The following is an 18,165-nucleotide window of genomic DNA, read 5'->3' as shown; positions in this document are numbered from 1 at the left end:
CTTTTATTGCTCAATCTAATTCGTGCTGATAAAAACAGGTAAACAATAGGTCTATAGCAAATGCAACATATGGTATTCATTTTTCACATGCAAATAGCACTTTTCAGTAGTGCTCAAAGCACGCCATTCCATAAGAGCAGAATTTATTTTTGAACTCGAATCAATGAGCCCAATCAGTCCTCCAAAACAACAATATCATAAACAAAAGAGCAGGCTAATAAGTCCTTCGTTTCTGGGTTATACTCGGGTAAAACAATTTGGCTAATCTCTATTTCCATAATTCAAAGTCCTGTTCTTGACGATTAAGGGGTATTAAATCATTTGGAATGACTGGAAATCTGACAGATTTAGGGTTTTTAATGTAAAGATAGATCCTAATCGTATTACCATCTGTATTGAAGTAGAAAGCAATGGGTTAGAAGAAGCCTACATAACCCATAAAGTAAAATGCAACATCCATTTAAAGCCAGACATTTATCCTGCATTAGATGTCATTCAATTGATAATATTAATTTTTCTCTTCGAATGCCTCTTAAGGCGAAAGTAAAAATAACTGATTTACATTACTGATTTTGGTTCACGCACAAGTTATGTTACTGATTACAATTTTGGACAGTAACTGTAATGAATTACATTTAGAAAGTTACATACCCTACCCTGGAACGCTGTTACCTACTCTAATAATGACCCATGAGTCCATAGCGTGCTCCAAAACACCTTACACAGTACTTTTAAGGGAGTTAGGCTATACATTAGTACACAACTTGTTCTCGCTTTTGCATGGTGTTATTACCATATTCATATTTGCCAGCATTTGAGTATAACACACTGTGGGCTCACATTCACATTCCATATTCATCTGTTTATGCAACGCAATGTAGACCGACAGTATGATATTTTCTCAAAAGTTTGCCCACATAGCTACACTTCTAGACATTTGCATTGAAATGCCGCAGGATACAAAGCTGGTTCTTCATTAGCATAGAAAGACATTGACTTTATATGGAACATATTTGATAGAGAGATATGCAGTGTCAATACCCCGTTAATGGAATTCATGATAGTAATCAGTAATTCAACCAGGCTGCTGTACACAGGCTCTGCATTTATTTATAAACCTGTCAAAAGTTGCTGTTTGTTTGTATTCCATTGTTTTAGTTTTTATAAAAGACACACCTGAGAAGATGTTGACAAAAAATTTGCATTTTGACTCAATTTGACAAAGCCTATTACCCTAATTCTTCCAAAGCTCCCTGGAGTTGTCATTCTGTTTTTTAGGATGGCAATGGAGCTGAAGAATGTTTAATTATATATCACCAAAAGTTTGTTATACGTTGGGAATCCCACTCCCCAGTTAGCACTTGGCTTCTGCATTCTGCATTTTGCCAGAAATGTGTAGTGTGTGTGTGTGTGTGTGTGTGTTTGTGTGTGTGTGTGTGTGTGTGCGTGTGCGTGTGTGTGTGTGTGTGTGTGTGTGTGTGTGTGTGTGTGTGTGTGTGTGTGTGTGTGTGTGTAAGTGTGTGTTTGTGTATGCGTGTGTGAGCAAAAGTTAATAACATTGAACAATTGAAAGCCTAAGTGACGATAATTTCACTGCCAATTAACCGATTATAAAGGCATATGCAGTAATGTAATTTATCCACGCGTTTTGGCACGTTGAGTCAAACCCAGGTTGATCAGAATTCAGTGCTGCAGCTTATCTGAGTCCCAAATGGCACCCTATTGCTCATAGAGAGCCCTGTGGGTCCTGGTAAAAAGTAGTTCACTATAGTGCACTATATAGGCATTAGGGTGCCATTTGGGACTCAGCCCATATCCAAACACCCCATCTGATGAGGTTAGAATGAGACTCACCAGGGAAGTTTTCCTTCAAGTGTCTGCTGTGTATGGCGCTAACAGTCTCTTTCTCTCTCTCTCTCTCTCTCTCTCTCTCTCTCTCTCTCTCTCTCTCTCTCTGTGTCTGTGTCTATGCCAGGGCCTGGGTATAAGACGCCCCGCCGCCAGCCTGTTTAGTATGGTAATGTATTGAAATGCGGGCTCTCTTTCCCTCTCTCTCTCCCCCTTAACCCCCCCCCCGCATTAATTGTCATGGCATAGGGGACCAACAAATGCTTGGAATGCACTGTCCCTCAGAGCCCTACGGTGAAAGGGAGGGAGCAGGGGATAGAGAGAGGGATGAGGGAGAGAAAGAGGTAGGGAGAGAGTGAGAAAAATCCTTGGGTCCCCGTTGAGATTGCCCCCTGAAACCAGATGTCCCTAGAGGGCTAGAGTGACACAGAGAATAGAGAGGGAGGAGCAGAGAGACAGATAGGGAGAAAGAGAGAGGATGGATGAGACAGACACAGAGAGTGGGAGGGAAGAAAAGAGAGAGGAGGAAGGGGGGAAGAAAGAGAGAGAGAGATCGTTGGCATTGCTCTGTGAACAAAAAACGAGGGCCAGAGAGGATAAAGAGTAAAGAAAGAGAGGGGGGGTAATCATGCAAGAGATTATCTCACTTGTTGAGTGTGAAGAGGAGGGGGACAGACAAACTGGGATAGAGAGAGAGATTGAGAGAGATGTGGTTGAACGTGAAAGGACTTGAACTTTTTAGAAATCTTCCACAGATTCCCACCTGTTGGGGCTCTAATAGGGTTGTGTGTCACCGAGGTTCCCCGTACACCCCACAGCCAGAGGAGAGGCCTACTCAACATGTAGAGGAAACATTTATTCGCCGTATTAATCTTGTTCATTTTCACCCTTGATACCACGCCTGCTGTTACAACGGCCCAATTTGATGTCGTTACAACCACTTTAAGCGTACAATTGTTTCTCTGCTGATTGCCCCGGCAACACGTTATGCCTGTAAAGCACCTTGAAATTGAAAATCTGAATCCGAATCAGAGAAAAAAGGATCCACTGAAGGAGGCATAGAGGAGGGAGGGAAGGAGGAAGTAAAGGAAATAGAAAGAGAGGGTATAAGGAAGGAGGAGGAGATCAGGAAAGAAAGATGGGAAGGCAAAGAAAACGAAAAGGAGGAGTCTTAGGAGTTTTCTTTCCCGTTTGTGTCCAAAATGGCCACCCTAATACCCATTTGTACTTCATTTCATGATATGTCTGAAGACTTCTGTCTGATTATTTTTATCCAGAAATGTGTGTGTTTAATCCCATGATTCTCCTGGGGCTACTGTAAATTATGTATAGTAAATCTATGATGAAACATGGTGGGGAGAGACTAGTCACCTTTTAATGCGAGTGGAGCAAAGCCGGAGTATGCGGCCTTGAAGACGGATCAAAGCACCAAGCTGCAATAGATGATAGGGTTTAATCATGTCTAGTTACCGCCTCTCTCTCTCTCTCTCTCTCTCTCTCTCTCTCTCTCTCTCTCTATCTCTCTCTCTCTCTCTCTCTCTCTCTCTCTCTCTCTCTCTCTCTCTCTCTGTCTCTCTCTTGCTCTCCCTCTTTCTCTCTCTCTCTGTCTCTATCTCTCTGTTTCTCTCTCTCGCTCTCTTGTGAGCCATATCAGTCTCTCCCTCTCTCTCTCTCTCTCTCTCTCTATCTCTCTCTGTCTTGCTCTTCAGTAAACCCTACATGTGATACTATGGTTACACTCATTGTTTTACAAGAATCACAGGCCACTAACATTGCAAGCAGAGATTTAGCAGCCTTGAATTGTGCAGCGACAGTCGGAATTCAGAAGTTCTGCCCCACATGACAGTGGACAGCAGCCTGTCAAGCACACTGACGGGTGAATCCCATGTTACATGAGTAGGTCTAACCAGGAAGAGGAAGTTCCCTATTAACTTTGTTTGCTAGCTTGTTTCAGCCATATTTCATTTTCTATTTTCCAAACCAAACGCTACAATGGTAGGAATCGGAAAAACATTCAAATAAAACTAAAATACATTGCTCCAATGTTTCTTAGATCTGCACCCACGCAAGTTTTTAACATCCAAATCAAGCATGTTTATCTCCCGGACCATTATGTGTTTCATTGTCCCCTACCCACACATACGTAACCATAAACTATACTGAAGTATCTCCTAGATGCAGATCTAGGATCAGATCCCCTCCACCAATCCTAATGCTAAACTGACCCAAGATCAGCGTCTGGGGACAACTTCATCCTACACCATACTGGACAAGTGCATAAAACATAGCCACAGAGCTCAAAATGAGCAGATATCTCTTTATCTCATGCTCCTACTTCATTCTTGTTTGACTCCTTTTCCCCCCTTTATTTTCATTGGGTGAGTCTCATGGATGGGTTGGGTGTGTCTCGTGGATGGGTTGGGTGAGTCTCGTGGATGGGTTGGGTGAGTCTCGTGGATGGGTTGGGTGAGTCTCATGGATGGGTTGGGTGAGTCTTATGGATGGGTTGGGTAAGTCTCATGGGTCGGTTGGGGGAGTCTCGTGGATGGGTTGGGTGAGTCTTATGGATGGGTTGGGTGAGTCTCATGGATGGGTTGGGTGAGTCTCATGGATGGGTTGGGTGAGTCTCATAGATGGGTTGGGTGAGTCTCGTGGATGGGCTGGGTTAGTCTCATGGATGGGTTGGGTGAGTCTTATGGATGGGTTGGGTGAGTCTCATGGATGGGTTGGGTGAGTCTCATGGATGGCTTGGGTGAGTCTCATAGATGGGTTGGGTGAGTCTCATGGATGGGTTGGGTGAGTCTCATGGATGGGTTGGGTGAGTCTCGTGGATGGGTTGGGTGAGTCTCATAGATGGGTTGGGTGAGTCTCGTGGATGGGTTGGGTGAGTCTCATGGATGGGTTGGGTGAGTCTCATGGATGGGTTGGGGGAGTCTCATGGATGGGTTGGGTGAGTCTCATGGATGCGTTGGGAGAGTCTCATGGATGGGTTTGGTGAGTCTCGTGGATGGGTTGGGTGAGTCTCATGGATGGGTTCCTGTTCCCAAGAAAGCTAAGGTAACTGAGCTAAACGACTACCGCCCCGTAGCACTCACTTCCGTCATCATGAAGTGCTTTGAGAGACTAGTCAAGGACCATATCACCTCCACCCTACCTGACACCCTAGACCCACTCCAATTTGCTTACCGCCCAAATAGGTCCACAGACGATGCAATCTCAACCACACTGCACACTGCCCTAACCCATCTGGACAAGAGGAATACCTATGTGAGAATGCTGTTCATCGACTACAGCTCGGCATTCAACACCATAGTACCCTCCAAGCTCGTCATCAAGCTCGAGACCCTGGGTCTCGACCCCGCCCTGTGCAACTGGGTACTGGACTTCCTGACGGGCCGCCCCCAGGTGGTGAGGGTAGGCAACAACATCTCCTCCCCGCTGATCCTCAACACTGGGGCCCCACAAGGGTGCGTTCTGAGCCCTCTCCTGTACTCCCTGTTCACCCACGACTGCGTGGCCACGCACGCCTCCAACTCAATCATCAAGTTTGCGGACGACACAACAGTGGTAGGCTTGATTACCAACAACGACGAGACGGCCTACAGGGAGGAGGTGAGGGCCCTCGGAGTGTGGTGTCAGGAAAATAACCTCACACTCAACGTCAACAAAACTAAGGAGATGATTGTGGACTTCAGGAAACAGCAGAGGGAACACCCCCCTATCCACATCGATGGAACAGTAGTGGAGAGGGTAGCAAGTTTTAAGTTCCTCGGCATACACATCACAGACAAACTGAATTGGTCCACTCACACAGACAGCATCGTGAAGAAGGTGCAGCAGCGCCTCTTCAACCTCAGGAGGCTGAAGAAATTTGGCTTGTCACCAAAAGCACTCACAAACTTCTACAGATGCACAATCGAGAGCATCCTGGCGGGCTGTATCACCGCCTGGTACGGCAACTGCTCCGCCCTCAACCGTAAGGCTCTCCAGAAGGTAGTGAGGTCTGCACAACGCATCACCGGGGGCAAACTACCTGCCCTCCAGGACACCTAAACCACCCGATGTTACAGGAAGGCCATAAAGATCATCAAGGACATCAACCACCCGAGCCACTGCCTGTTCACCCCGCTATCATCCAGAAGGCGAGGTCAGTACAGGTGCATCAAAGCTGGGACCGAGAGAATTGTTAGTTAGATTACTTGTTGGTTATTACTGCATTGTCGGAACTAGAAGCACAAGCATTTCGCTACACTCGCATTAACATCTGCTAACCATGTGTATGTGACAAATACAATTTGATTTGATTTGATTTGATGTGTTGGGTGAGTCTCGTGGATGGGTTTGGGGAGTCTCATGGATGGGTTGGGGGAGTCTCGTGGATGGGTTGGGTGAATCTCATGGATGGGTTGGGTGAGTCTCGTGGATGGGTTGGGGGAGTCTCGTGGATGGGTTGGGTGAGTCTCATGGATGGGTTGGGTGAGTCTCATGGATGGGTTGGATGAGTCTCGTGGATGGGTTGGGTGAGTCTCATGGATGGGTTGGGTGAGTCTCATGAGTAGCCCTTTAATCCTCTACGTCCCCTCTGGCCCGTAAGCCTCACTGAGCCTCACTCTATCCATCTACTCCTGTCCTTGGCGTTGTCCCAGAAAACATGTTCCTCTTGTAAAACCCTACCATGAACCATACATAGAAAAGGCCTTGTTCCATGTATAAACCCCTGTCCATTCCATATATTAAGAATAAAATAGAATTGAGTAACTATTTTTCCCAAAGGAATAAATGTCTGGAAAGCATACGAATAATGACATTGCCTGTGGAAAGATTCATAGCTCTATCTGCTCATTTCAAATCAAATAACTTTCTCCTAAAGTAGGATCCACTATTTGGTTTCCATAGACATTGCACTTTAAACCGAGCTCGCTCATTAATCAATGGTGTGCTTGTAGAGCTTATTGAACTCTGACTCAGCCATCAGAAAGCTGTAGAGCGAGAGCTCTGTTAAATCAGTTAAGGCTAGGATTTAGTCAATGTTCTTGAAAGTGGAATCTTTACACTTCTCCTCTGCACTGAATTGCCACTCCCCAGGCCTGTGGAAATATGGCAGTGATGAATAACACGAGTTGGGCAGTAGATATCTATCAAATCACACCATGCCAAGTGCTATAGTTATAAGGACTGAGCACCCGGGCTTATAACTTGCTCACACATCTCTCATCTCTCTCAGCTCCTCCCTGGTTCCCTAATGGATTCTCTGACTCTGTCCTCTCTTTGTCCTTCCTTCCTTCTGTCTGCCTGCTCTCTTTCTCTCTCACTCCTCTTCTTTCCCGGCCTCTCGTTCCTTAACATCTCCTCTGCTTCCTTCTCTTTCCTCTTCTTTCATGCTCACTTTCCTCCACTTCCCACTGGGCACACTCCGCCATTTCGACGTGGACAATTGGATAATATTTGGTGGAGACATTGATCAATGAGATAAACGACCTATATTCACGCACTCGAAAAGGACAGCCAAAAGTTAAGCCGAACGTCCAATCAAATCACTGCGCTTTCAGTCATCTGAAAGCGCCAGAACATTCCTAAATGGGGAAAAAACCTCTCAGATGTTTTGTTTAGTTGTCAGCCAAACCATTTAAAAGCACAGTAAAGTTCAACTGGGAAAACAACGTCAGACATGATGTGTACGTATACAACAACTGAGTGTGTTTTCACTGTGCTTCACCTAATATCACAACCAAATGACCTGGATTGCAGTTGAGATTACAGTCAGGTACATGGTGCATCAGGATTCTTCACAGATTATTATAGCTATTGTGAAGATCTCCGTGGACCTGTGACAAACTATGCATACTGTTTTGAACATGCACGCTTTAAATTATTACAGAAGAAGACGTTTATAGTTACAGTAACCTCAAAATGTGGCCATGGATGTTGCTCATTTGAAGGTTGAATGTTACATCAGTTTGTAAGAGCCTTAACTTTAGGCTATTTACTGTATTACAACGTAATATTGAACTGTGTTTGGTTGACAATGCAACCAAATATCAACATTTAAAATAAATGTATCTACTGCTTGGATAGTTCCATCTCAGCCACTGGTTTAATCCCATTCATTAGCTGTTATTTTTGGTTGATATGAATTCAACACATTATTTGTTAACTTGTCGACAAGTTAATAGGTTATTTATTGTATTTCAAATATGATATTGAAATGTGTTTGGCTGCCAAGGCAACCGGATATCACCATGTGAAGGAGGTGTATCTTCTGCTTGGGTAGTTCCATTGGTACCACTGACTTATTTTGGCTTTATTGCCAGTTTTTCTACAAATTAATAAATTATATGTTGGATTCACGTCTCCATCTTAACCAAAAATGTAAGTTAAAGAATAGTACTAAATCAAATCAAACTTTATTTAAAGTGTGTATACAGTTTTGACTTAGTGCTATTCTTGAACTTTGATTGTTGGAGATTTTTGTTTGCGTTGACAACCAAACACAATTCAATAGCACCATATTTTTTTTTTATTAACTAGAGCTTGAAACCCTAGTATTGTCAATTTGTTGTTTCGTTCTGGAGATCTCCCAACAAGCATTCTCACAATAGCACATTGGCAATAGTCAGAGACAAATTTAATAGCTACGCAGGGAAGGGCTTGGTTAAAACCTCCATCTCTCTCTCTCTCTCTCTCTCTCTCTCTCTCTCTCTCTCTCTCTCTCTCTCTCTCGCGCTCTCGCTCTCTCCCTCTCTCTCTCTCTCTCTCTCTCTCTCTCTCTCTCTCTCTCTCTCTCTCTCTCTCTCTCTCTCGCTCTCGCTCTCTCTCTCTCCGATGATTCGGCTGTAATGAGTGCAGCAGCTGAAGGTGGGGCTGGCTGGAGGTGAGCTGGAGTAAGCCAGTAAGTTAATAAGGATAGCGACCTTGGTTTGTGCCTTGGGTTGAAAGCGAGAGAAAACGTGGGAGGAAGAGAGACGCAGAGAGAAACATACAGAGAGACGGATGTTCTCATTTGTTGCTGTAATTCCTATTTCTGTCAATTCACAAATGCATTTGTTTCTAATTGCGGCGCTTGTAAATGCCACGGAGGTTATGTGGGTCGTGTGCATAATCAAAGGGATAATCTTAGAGTGAATGAGGAAGGAAGACAGAGCGGAAGTCTGGGTGGGTGTCTAGGGGAAAGATGTCCTTCATGCAGAAGAGATGTCCTCATTTAAACTTAGCCTGATGGTGCCTTTGATGCACTGCATAGAATGTGATGGCAGTTGTCATCCTCATTTTAGCAGGTCTTTCTCTCTCTATTCCTCTCTCTCTCTCTCTCTCCTTTTTCCCCACTCAGTCTGCCAATTACTCCATCTAATGCAGACACCCTGTTGTTCTTGTTCACACTATTTTCCTCTCTCTCCCTCATTTGATCCCTGTTTCCTTTGTTGCGTTCCCAAATCAATCGTTCTCATTTCGTCTGGGAATTCATTCCGCCATCTCTTACCGTTGATCCCACCGTCCCCCCATCCCTCTCCACGTCAACGCTATCTTCCCTCCATCTCTCTCTCTCTCTCTCTCTCTCTCTCTCTCTCTCTCTCTCTCTCTCTCTCTCTCTCTCTCTCTCTCTCTCTCTCTCTCGCTTTCTCTCTTAGTCACTCCCTTGCTCCCTCTGTCTGTTCCACAGCAACTCATTTAGAATGGTCTTCTTTTGCACTCCTCTCTTCCAGGGTTCACTCCCCAGAGTTGGAGAACAATGAGTTGATTAGATGTGCATGGCATACCAGGGCACAGACTATTCCATCCCGGAAAATTGCATCGCACAAGGTGGTGTCATGCATAAGATATAGAGTTACCAGTCTGGCACTCTGAAATATGCTACACTGCTATACTGCTACGTATTGTGAGACGATATGCTATTGTGGGGTCGAGATGAATCGCTATCTACCCCGGCTCAGTCTCCACACTACAAATGTATGGCAGTTTGTTATCTCCGAACGATTCATAAGTCACTCCTACCCCAAGTAGAGCCTGTGCTATTCTTTGACATTCACAGTGCAATAACAAATGGGTCCGAATGGCACATTATTTTGACTTAGGATAGCCAGTTGGGATATTTATCGGCTTTCACTGCAGAACAGAGTGATTACAGTGAGAATGTTTACATAGACTGGCTACCTTCCTCCTGGAACCATGATGTCTAACTTCAAATGCCTTTACATGTTTCATCATGAACCTCAGAACAGCTTTTTTGTGAAATGAACAAACATTGGTTGTAAGAAAAAAATGTGAGTATCAATTCAATTTATTTGATAGTGAAAGACCATCAAACCCAATTGTTTCTTTGTTCCTCTGGTTCACTCTTTGATGGTCCTCCCTTTGTGAGGCTTGGCAACAGCTGCACAGAAACATCTCCCCCCCCCCCCCCCCCCCCCCCCCCCCCCCCCGAAGAAGAAGTTATGAAGTGTTAGTCTTGTGATTGATGGGGAAATGAAAGATAATTGCTAAATAGTTGTCGGTGTCGAGGGAGAAGGGGCCAGCTAGACGGAGATACGGCCGAGGACTTTGTCTACTCAGAGACTGACGGAGAAGGTTCAAATACTATTTGAAATCATTTAAAACACTCTATCTGGACTCAACCGCCCTCTGCGGCGTCGGACGACGACCGGATGCATCTGGTTTTCCGGGGAAATAGAAGAGAGGCTGTGATGCGACTTCCGCTTTTGGGATGTTAACAAGGCGACTCTCCATGTTAACTCCTCCTCCACATTTACTGGATTGGTTGGACAGTGTAGAAGAGAACCTCCCGTAACAGCCAGAAAGAAAGAGCGCTTAAGAGTTTTTTTTATGCCTGCTACGTCAGGTTAGTACTCGATTGAACTTGCCTGGCTTAATGGACCAATAAAATAGTCTTAAAACTACTAACCCCGCCTATCTGGCAATCTAGACAGACTCGAGAAAACACTCAAAGTTCTTCAAAGATTTCAAAGAGCATTTAATCCCAGGTATGGAAGGAAATCATCAAATGCAAAATAAAAATTGAAATCATCAGGGTTTGGCTGAGGTTTTCCGTGAAGTTGGAGGTGTTTATATGCAAATCGTTACAAAAACGCCATGCCGAGTAACAATAGTCAGCTATTTGTACTGCATAATCAGATGGGGTGTAGACAGTGCAGAGGTATCCATCTTTGACGAAGCCACAACACAGCGCGAGAATGTGACCCTCTCCAGTGTACGAGCGCCGCGGTATCATCAATCTTGGTTGATACATATTTTCTCAAAGCGTTGGCTGTGCTTGGTTGGTAATTAAGAGAAGGAGGGAGGAAGGGAGGATTGAGAAGTAAAAAGAGAACGAGAGAGAGCGTGTGAGTCGTGGAAACGTAATCATTCTGGACACAGTTGAGGCATTCAGGGTTCGATATTGTTGAGATAACTCTCAAATGAATGCTTGCACATGACATTTATCCCTGAGCCGATTCAGGACCACTAGAGAGTTGACTGGGTGGCTTTTAAAATGTCGTTTTCTGCGGCATCTGCATTGTTAAAGGAAAACTCCATCCAAAAAAACGATCCTTTTGGTATTTGTTTTACTAGTCCAGTGTTGTCCCAAAAGGTTTTGTTGCCAGCAATCAAGTTTCATGCTGCGTTTCATGCTGCATAATGCATCAGACGGAGATGGTTTCTGTATTTTGAAAGTTACACATCTTGAAAACATGATTGCTGACAAGCTAAACATTTTGGGAGTATGTCAACATTGGACTAATGAACAATGGACTAATGAAATATTTTGTCAAATATAACCTTTTTGTAACTAGGCAAGTCAGTTAAGAACAAATTCTTATTTACAATGACGGCCTAGCCCGTCCAAACCCGGACCAATTGTGCGCCGCCCTGTGCAACTCCCAATCACAGCCGGATGTGATACAGCCTGGATTCAAACCAGGGACTGTAGTGACACCTCTTGCACTGAGATGCAGTGCATTAGACCGCTGCGCCACTCAGGAGCAGATTGTTTAGGCCCTCATGCTGTCATTCATTTCCTGCACTGTCTCTTACCCCATTTATCATGGTTCATCAATACATTTTAGAGAGTCGTAGTGCGGATAAGTTCCACTTAATAGCATGACATGAGCACGTTGCGCACCGCGTTCCGCCTTCACACTCCGATTGGCCGCTCAGGGAAATCATTAAGCGACTCGGTTTTGTCATTAGCATTGCGGTGTGGTCATCACCATTATCACGCCAGTTCAATTTATGTATTGATCGGTGCCTCCCCCATCCCTCTCTTTTTCCCAACCGGATGGATGGATAGAGCAGAGTTTTATTCTGGGCCCCTGTGGCCCCGCCCCTGGGCCCTGCTCTTGGTTAATCTCCTAACAGAAAAGTAGTTGGCCATTAATTAAACATGTCCCCTCCCCAGAGCACCCCGGACCCATTTGTCGATGCACTCTGAATCGAACGCTTCAGTGTTGACGTGGGCCACCATCCCAGCTCTGCCGGAGTGCCAATCAATGAAGTGTCACTCTGCATGCATCTCCCTCTTTCTCTACCTCTTTCTCACACTTTCTACCTCTAGCCCTCTCTCCATAGCTCTCTCGTTCTCTCGTTCTCAGTACCTTACTCCATCCCTCCCTCCCTCTCCTCTCGCTCTCTCTCTCTCTCTCTCCCACCCACCCACCCACCCACCCACCCACCCAACCGCTCTCTCTCACTCTCCCTCCCTCCCTTTCGCTCTCTCTCTCTCTATCGCTCTCTTTCTCACTCACTCCCTCTCCCTCTCACTCAAATCAAATCAAATTGTATTTGTCAAGTGCGCCGAATACAACAGGCGTATATCTTACCGTGAAACGCTTACTTGCAAGCCCTTAACCAACCATGCAGGTCAAGAAATAGTTAAGAAAATATATACAAAATAAACAAAAGTAACACAAAAAAAAGTAACACAATAGAATAACAATAACAAGGATATATACAGTCAATGTGCGGGGGTACAGGTTAGTCAAGATAATCTGTACATGTACTGTAGGTAGGGGTGAAGTGACTATGCATAGATAATAAACAGCGAGTAGCAGCAGAGGATGTCAATGTAAATAGTCTGGGTGGCCATTTGATTAATTGATTAATTAATTAATCTTATGGCTTTTGGACCTAGACTTGGCGCTCTGGTACCACTTGCCGTGCAGCAGCAGAGAGAACATGGATGACTGGAGTCTTAGTCCATTTTTTGGGCCTTCCTCTGACACCGCCTAGTATATAGGTCCTGGATGGCAGGGAGCTCAGCCCCAGTGATGTACTGGGCCGTACGTACTACCCTCTGTTGCACCTTACGGTCGGATGCCGAGTAGTTTCCATACACTCTCTCCCTCTCCCTCTTTTCCCCTCTCTCTCTCCCTCTCCCTCTCTCTCTCTACCCCCTCTCTCTCCCTCTTCCTCTCCCCCCTCTCTATCTCTCTCTCTCCCTCTCTCTCTTCCCCCCCTCCCTCTCCCTCTCTCTCGTCCTCCCTATCCCTCTCCCTCCCCCCGCTCTCTCCCTCTCCCTCTCTTCTCCATCTCCCTCTCATCTATCCATGGCTCTCTTGACTTTTCTCTCCCTCTCCTTTGACTTCTCTTTCATAGCTCTCTGTGTCCGACATAAAGCACTACTGTCCTTTAGTCCCTGTTCTCCATGTTCTTAGTAAAGTCTCTGTTTAGTCTGTGTACCTGGGTATGCATTCCCATATAGATCATTGCTCCTAGAACAGACCTAGGTTCAAACACAATTTAATATCATTCTAAAGTTCATGGCATAGGACATAGGACGGTGTATAATTGGCCCAGCGTTGTCCGGGTTAGGGGAGGTTTGGCCAGGGATGCTTTACTTGGCTCATCGCGCTCCAGCGACTCCTTGTGGTGAGCCGGGTGCCTGCAGGCTGACCCAGTCGCCAGTTGAGCGGTGTTTCCTCTGACACATTGGTGCAGCTGGCTTCCGGGTTACCCTGGCGGGTGTTAAGCGGCGCGGTTAGGCGGGTCATATTTCGGAGGACACATGACTCCACCTTCGCCTCTCCCAAGCCCAGCAATGAGACAAGATCGAAATTGGGGAAAATAAATAACAGTACTCTTAAATACTTTATCTGGACTTGATTGAGCTTGCCTAGCACAATAGAACAACTAGAAAAGTCTCATAAGTGCAAACCCCACCCAGATTCAGATTCTGACCTGGCACTGCAAACAAGCTAAAGCAAAGATTTCAAATAGTATTTCAACCCAGGTCTGATAGCCCATTGCTTTGAGAAAGGACAGTCCTTATCAGTTGAGTTGTCATGAGGAGACAAGGGTTGCTGCCCAGGAGTTCCTGTTATAAAGTGTTCCAGCATTTAATTCTGAAGTGAACAGATTTGCAAACCAGCGTGACACTCATTACCATGTTATTGTCCCTTTTAGAATAATGTATTATGCATCCTTATACAGCACATAAGTAAGAAGTATGACACGTAGTTATAGGGTACGTCCCAAATGGCACCCCATTCCCTTTATAGTGCACTACTTTTGACCAGGGCTCTCGGAAATGATTCTGACCCCCTGACTTTTTTCACATTTTGTTTACGTTACAGCCTTATTCTAAAATGAAGAAAATACATGTTTCAATTCATCAATCTACACACAATACCCCATAATGACAAAGTGAAAACAGGTTTTTAGACATTTTTGCAAATTAAAAACAGAAATACGTTATTTACATAAGTATTCAGACCCTTTGCTATGAGACTCGAAATTGAGCTCGGGTTTATCGTGTTTCCATTGATCTTCCTCGACATGTCTAAGGTGCTGCATCTCAGTGCAAGAGGTGTCACTACAGTCCCTGGTTCGAATCCAGGCTGTATCACATCCGGCCGTGATTGGGAGTCCCATAGGGCCCAGCGTTGTCTGGGTTTGGCCGGGCTAGGCCGTCATTGTAAATAAGAATTTGTTCTTAACTGACCTGCCTAGTTAAATAAAGGTTAAATAAAAAAAATATAAAATTAAAAAAGGTTTGTACAACTTGATTGGAGTCCACCTGTGGTAAATTCAATTGATTGGACATGATTTGGAAAGGCACACACCTGTCTATGTAGGGTCTCTCAGTTGACAGTGCATGTCGAAGCAAAAACCAAGCCATGAGGTCGAAGGAATTGTCCGTAGAGCTCAGAGACAGAATTGTGTCGAGGCACAGATCTGGGGAAGGGCACCAAAACATTTATGCAGCATTGAAGGTTCCCAAGAACACAGTGGTCTCTGTCATTCTTAAATGGAAGAAGTTTGGAACCTTCAAGACTTCCTAGAGCTGGCCGCCCGGCCAAACTGAGAAATCGGGGGAGAAAGGCCTTGGTCAGGGAGGTGACCAAGAACCCGATGGTCACTGACAGAGCTCCAGAGTTCCTCTGTGTAGATGGGAGAATCTTCCAGAAAGACAACCATCTCTGCAGCACTCCACCAATCAGGCCTTTATTTTTGAGTGGCCAGACTGAAGCCACTCCTCCTCAAGCTTGTGGCGTCATACCCAAGAAGACTCGAGGCTGTAATCGCTGCCAAAGATGCTTCAACAAAGTACTGAGTAAAGGGTCTGAATTCTTTATGTAAATGTGATGTTTCAGTTTTTAATTTGCAATACATTTGCAAAAATGTCTAGAAACTTGTTTTTGCTTTGTCATTATGAGGTATTGTGCTTAGATTGATGAGGGGGGGGGGGGGGGACAATGTAATCCATTTTAGAATAAGGCTGTAAGGTAACAAAATGTGGGAAAAGTCAAGGGGTCTGAATACTTTCCGAATGTACTGTATAGGGAATAGGGTGCCATTTGGGACGCAAGCATAGGAAGCAGCCCCCTTCTCAACATACACTTCTCTCCTGACTTAGTAAGCTGAATGGTTCATAGAATCATGATGTTTAATTTTTTTCCATTACATATGAAGAATTGAATGTATTGAAGGTAAGTACAGGGTTGTCAGTCAGCCACTGCAGTGTTCATTAGTGTCATGTATGTGTGTGTCATGTTGACACAGCTTGAACATTACAGCTCACAATTTGCGTCTCAATCTCAATTAAACAATGTAATAAGACACACATACAATGGATATACATAAATATACTGGAAATAGACGTGCACGCACGGTTGCACGCACACGCAAGCATGCATGCAGGTATGCACGCACACACACCGCATGTGTGTATGTGTTGGGTGTGTGTGTGTACAAAAAAAATATCCAAACATGTAAATAACATGTCACATTCCTGTGTATGATAAATGGGGGGACAAAGTCCCTTGAATAAGGCTTTCAAATTTGGGGAAATGACACTCTCTCACTCTCACATGAGCAATCCTCTCCTCTCTCCCCCTCCTTATCGTCCTCTCTTCCCCCTACGCCTTGGCCCGTGTCACACAGACAGCCACTGCTAAAAGATTCATGCATGTGGATTTTAGGTCTTTAAAGAACGAGCTTGAGCAAGGCTTGCTTTTTTTCTCACCCTCAAAATGAAATCCAATATTCAAGAAGTTGATTTTTCTCCCTCTCTCGCTCTCTCTCTGACACACACACACACACACACACACACACACCAGGTGTAGCTCAGAGCTGCTCAGCCGTGTGTGTACGACATCATCCCTGGCAGATCGGAGGGTGAGTCCTGATTAAGGCCCTCGTTATAAACACTTTCTCTGTTACACCTTGGAACGTTGGTCTGTTCATTTAACAAACAGCAACACAGCTTGGATACGGAGAACACCTGAAATACGTGTCAGAGAGAATGTTCATTCCTGTCTTCTTTTTTCATGTATTCATTTCACCGGGCATTTTCAAATGACCACTGGGATTCACCGGTTGATTGTTTCGGAAATGCACATTGCCTTTGGTCTACTTCAAATGCACATGGATTTTGGAGAAGAAAAAACAAACGTGTATATCAGGTACATGGAGAACTAGAGAGAGAGAGAGCGAGAGAGAGAGAGAGAGAAATAGCTATGCGTGAGAATGCGGTTTCTTTCTTTTTTTTCAAGGAGAAACACATTCAGGTTTTTCTTTGCCTCCTGATTCGACCTCCAGGTGATTTATAGTCAGGTTCTGTGGTAAACGTTGCTTTTGTCCCAAATGCCACCCTATTCAGTGGATAAACAACTTTGGAGAGAGAGGCAGAGCTTATCAATGTAAATTGGTGTGTGAATGGTTACCCTGACCTTTAAAAGTCCTTGCAGGGAAAAGGAGAGAGAAAGAACTCTTCCATTACAGACGAGCAGTGGATGTGACCTCTCCAAGACAGTGCCTTTTAAGTTGAATGACCCTGTGTCTTGACTGAAACAAAACCGAGTAAGCATTTTGATGCTCTGTGCTATTTAACCAAGATGGCACAGAGAAAAGAAACATGGCTGTGTTTGTTTGAGTGTTTGTCCGTGTACTGTATGTGTCACAGGCGTCGTAAGAAGTAGACCAAAGTGCGGCGTGGTGAGCGTACATTACTTTATTTCTAATGTCTCCAACAAAACAATAAACAATACAAAACGACCGTGAAGCTTAAGAGGGCTATAGTGCCACTAACCAAGTCAACTTCCCACAAATAACAAAGGGAAAAAGGCTACCTAAGTATGATTCCCAATCAGAGACAACGAATGACAGCTGTCCCTGATTGAGAACCATACCCGGCCAAAACAAAGGAATACAAAAACATAGAAAATAGATGCCCACCCAAATCACACCCTGACCAAACCAAAATAGAGACATAAAAAGCTCTCTAAGGTCAGGGCGTAACAGTATGTGTATGTCTGTGGGTGAATGACTGGGGCTTGCCCTCTGTGTTTAGACATAGGCACTTAGCGCTAGGTAGCTGTGAAAGCCTTGTCTCTGCTTTCTCCCTGTGAAAAGAGGCTATAAAACTGGCATGTCGTGAGAAAAGCACTCTCAAGGTTGTTGTAGTCAAGATATTTTCGTGGCCTGTGACAGGGCCAGGCTGATTCCCCATGACAACACCCTCAGTGATCGAAATGCTGATATTTACTTCCCCATTGAAGACATTTTGAATTATAAATTGTATGCACACGGCATTGAATATCTCGCTGAATGCCTATAAGATGGTTGTTTAATAATGGAAATAACATATTTCCACTCTCCCCATTTCTATGTCCCTTTACCCCTCTCCAACTATTTTCTTTCATCAACACATTTCATTACCTCTGAGAAGTATTACAGCATTCTCCTAGGTGCCTCCAGACACTCTTGAAGTCAAGGCCCTGGAAACTACTCTTGATCGGCCATCCTGCCTCTGATTGATCACCAAGGTCTTATTCACTAGGCATGGGACTGTAGTAAACAGACCATTTTGAAACCTTTTGCCACAGT

This window comes from Oncorhynchus clarkii, chromosome 3, assembly GCF_045791955.1.
Source record: "Oncorhynchus clarkii lewisi isolate Uvic-CL-2024 chromosome 3, UVic_Ocla_1.0, whole genome shotgun sequence".
NCBI lineage: Eukaryota > Metazoa > Chordata > Actinopteri > Salmoniformes > Salmonidae > Oncorhynchus > Oncorhynchus clarkii.
This window is presented reverse-complemented; position numbering follows the sequence as displayed.